This window comes from Mus caroli, chromosome X (genome assembly GCF_900094665.2).
Source record: "Mus caroli chromosome X, CAROLI_EIJ_v1.1, whole genome shotgun sequence".
NCBI lineage: Eukaryota > Metazoa > Chordata > Mammalia > Rodentia > Muridae > Mus > Mus caroli.
The window spans coordinates 151477175-151481340 of NC_034589.1; the positions used below are offsets into that span (position 1 = coordinate 151477175).

Consider the following 4166-nt stretch of genomic DNA (forward strand, 5'->3'; position numbering starts at 1 on the left):
TTATATATACACTGTCATATCATCTGCAAAAAGTGATATTTTGACTTCTTCCTTTCCAATTTGTATCCCCTTTATCTCCTTTTGTTGTCGAATTGCTCTGGCTAGAACTTCAAGTACAATGTTGAATAAGTATGGAGAAAGTGGGCAGCCTTGTCTAGTCCCTGATTTTAGTGGGATTGCTTCCCGCTTTTCACCATTTACTTTGCTGTTGGCTACTGGTTTGGTGTAGATTGCTTTTATCATGTTTAGGTATGGGCCTCGAATTCCTGATCTTTCCAAGACTTTTATCATGAATGGGTGTTGGATTTTGTCAAATGCTCTCTCCGCATCTATTGAGATGATCATGTGGTTAAAAATATGGAATTTCAGGAATTTTCGTGTCATCCTTGCGCAGTGGCCATGCTATTCTTCTCTGTATTGTTCCAGTTTTAGTATATGTGCTGCCGAAGTGAGCACATGAGACATGATCTTATGAATCCTAGATTGTCTCAAACTAACATTTAATTCACGAACTTCTGATTCTACTGCCTCTGCCTCCTGAGTGCTGGGACTATAAGCATGCACCAATATGTCTAGTTTATTGGGAGCTGGGTACCAAATCCAAAGCTGTGTGTGCAAGGCAAATACTCTTTTTTTCCCTTTTTCTTTTTTTTAATTAGGTACTTTCTTCATTCACATCTCCAGTGCTATCCCAAAAGTCCCCCCACACTCCCCCCCACACTCCCACTTCCCTGGCATTCCCCTGCACTGAGGCATATAAAGTCTGCACGACCAATGGTTCTCTCTTTCACTGATGGCCGACTAGGCCATCCTCTGCTACATATGCAGCTAGAGACGCGAGCTCTGGGGTACTGGTTAGTTCATATTGTTGTTCCACCTATAGGGTTGCAGATCCCTCAGCTCCTTGGGTGCTTTCTCTAGCTCCTCAAGGCAAACACTCTTATCAGCTGATAGCTCATTTCCTTGAGTTTGGAGATCTTTAAAAAAGACTTACTTTTACTTTTTAGTATGTATGTATGTATGTATGTATGTATGTATGCCACATGTGTATGGATGGTCACAGAGACCAAAGGAAGGAGTCAGATTCCCTTGAGTCCTGCAACTATAGTTAAAGGAGATTGCGAGTTGCCAGAGGCAGGTGCTGAGAACTGAATTTAGTTCCTCTGGAAGAGTATCCAGTGTTCTGAAATGCTGCATCTCTGCAGCACCCCCTAGAGATCTTTTTTTAGGAGGCATTTGGAGTTTTAAAAATACATTAACGTGTGTGTGTGTGTGTGTGTGTGTGGGTGTGCGCGCGCGCACATGCCCATGTGTGATAACTTTCAGGTGTCAGTTCCCTCTTTCTACCATGTGGGTTTTGGGTTTTGAATTTAGTTCATCAGCTTGGCACCAAGCACCTTTACCTGCTGATCCATCTTGTGGGCCCAAATTTCAAGATCTTAACCTTGGTTTAATCGGACAGCATGATCAGAGAATTTTATGGAAGGGATATCAGTTTTGGCTTATTTACTCAGAATTGATTTAAAAATTTTATATTATCTCTTGTTCCCATATTTCATGGCTTACAAGACTGAAAATGGATTATTTCTTCGTTATTTCTGAGGGCCAGGAATCTGGGAGTGGGTGTGGCTCAGAATCTCCTACCATGTTGCAGCCAACTGGGATCTAGGACTACATTGACATGAGAACATGATTAGGGCCAGAGCCTGGCTTCCAAGATGCTTCACTTACTCAGTGGTTAGTCTTGATTGTCCTCTTGCTGGGATGTAGAATCAGTATGGGACATGTCTGTGAGACACTTTCTAGATTGAGTTATTTTATGTGAGAAGACACACCCTAAATGTGGCCAGAGCTGTTGCATGCATGGCATGGGGCTCTAAACTGAATAAAGAGGCGAGAGGGAGCTGAGAGTCAGCGTCTCCCCCCTCCCCCACCCCCCACCCCCCTCTGCTTTCTGGCCATGTTGTCATTAACCAGCTGCCTCATGCTTCTGCCTCCCGAGCCTTCCCCACCATAGTCAATTGTATCTCAGAACTGTAAGCTAGAAGAAACCCTTCTTTGCTTAAGTCACTTCTTGTTAGGTGTTTGGTCACGTCAAAGAGGGAAGTAACTAATATGGGAAACCTGACATCCATCTGACTATGACCAGAGGCCCCCCTCACTGCCTCACCACATGGGGTGCCACTGTAAGCAAGTTCACACTCAGTTGAGAAAGTGATTCAAGTAAAGGCAGGGGATGGGCAAACAAAATGGGAGCCCCACTCCCTTCTTCCCACCTCATTTCTTAAGTTGCCCCATTCTTTTTAAAAGCTTATTTATTTTGCAGTCCTGGGATTCAACCCAGCCTAGGATTGAATGTGGTAGCTGTATGCCAAGTCCCACCCTAGGCTCTTAGGGTACACTATTTGTTAGAGGTTAATTATGAAGGCTGGTACTCATTGAGGAGGGGTATTTTTGCTCCATCCTTTGAAGGGGAACCTAGCAATGCCTTTATGGACATATTTTCAAAGCTACAGTGAAGCTTTATTCCAAGGTTGTCACTTTTCTTCCTGGTCTGGGGCCTTGAATATTAGTACATTTTGACAAATAACAGTCATTGAAGCCAGTGGTGTGTGCTAAATATGTTTAGCATTCAAATAAGATTATATAATGTTTAATTATTAAACCACTTTACAGATTGGTATGGAACGTATAGAACACTTGCTTTGAGGCAGTATGTTACTCTGTAGCCCTAGCTAGCCTAGATCTCATAATGTAATTTGTGTTGGTCCTGAACTTATTTAAAATTAGCCTTCCATTCAATGTCCTGAGTGCTGAGATGACAAGCATGAACCACTATGGCTGGCATGTTGTTTGTTGTTGTTGTTGTTGTTTTGGAATAGAGTTTTGCTCTGGATCCCAGGCTGGCTCTAATTTTGCCACAACCCACTTGATTCAGCTTCTGAACACACCTCCTTATTTGGCTCCACTTTTCTCTTGAAGGGTGAGAAAAATGTAAATATTATGTAAAAATAAATACGTGTTTGAATCCTCTTTAACAATCACAATAATTATTATACCAAGATAACAATTAATTAGGGTTTAGAAAAATCACGATTTTTTGTTTGTTTGTTTTGTTTTTTTGTTTGTTTGTTTGTTTATTCTAGACAGGGTTTCTCTGTGTAGCCCTGGCTGTCCTGAAACTCACTCTGTAGACCAGGCTGGCCTCGAACTCAGAAATTCGCCTGCCTCTGCCTCAAGCGAGTATGATTGATTACACTACTAGTGGATTTCTTCAGCAATGTAGGTACTGGTAAGTTTCCCAAGATCTCCCACATGCTCATTCCAGTGAGTTCCAGCCCTCCAAACTTAAAACAACAACCAATTACCCCCACCACCACTACCACCACTAAGACATGAGAGTAGGGGGAAGATTTGTTGGGAAGAAGAGGTTCAGTGGGAGTGGGAGAGGCATGAGAGAGGGGAATGAGAGGTGAAAGTGACCAAAACACATTACATGCATGTATAATATTGTCAAAAGATTTAAAAATGATAATAGGAAAGATCACAGAAAGATGTACTTTTTGAAAAATATCATAAGAAGCTGATCTATATTTGCCATTTGTTCATATCCCCACTTGCAAAATTTAGAGACATGCTTGTGTATTCTGTAAAATACACATGTCCCAGATGGATGATGTTATGAGCCTCAGAACAGTTCATTACCTCTGGAAGTCATTTCCAACTGAAAAAGTTACTAGTGTAAGCTTGGGGATGAGTTCAAGAGATGCAGAACACTATTGCCAAGTGTGTTGATTGACAGTGTTCTATTTGAACTAACAGTAACTTGGCAAGATGCACCCCATTGCTGACACACCACATATGCAGCCAGATGCTATTAGACTGTTAAATGACTCACCGAGTATCATTTCTTATATCTTTTCAAAATTGTAAATTAATACATTTATATGTTTCAAAACTAAGGTGAAGGGCTAGAGAGATGACTCAATAGTTCAGTTCCCAGCACCCACAATCAGTCACCTCTTAACTCCAGTTCCAGGAGATCCAATGTCCTCTTCTGGTCTCTGAGGGCACCTGCACACACATGCCACACATGAACTCATGATCTCTCTCTCTCTCTCTCTCTCTCTCTCTCACACACACACACACACACACACACACACACA

The 4166-nt window shown here is 41.9% G+C and overlaps 1 non-coding gene across 1 annotated transcript; it reads right to left on the reverse strand.

The window, feature by feature from the left end:
• Positions 1-351: 351 nt before the first annotated feature.
• Positions 352-456, reverse strand: LOC115030111. The gene has a single exon (XR_003835739.1). It is a non-coding gene; the product is annotated as a U6 spliceosomal RNA (small nuclear RNA).
• Positions 457-4166: the final 3710 nt, after the last annotated feature.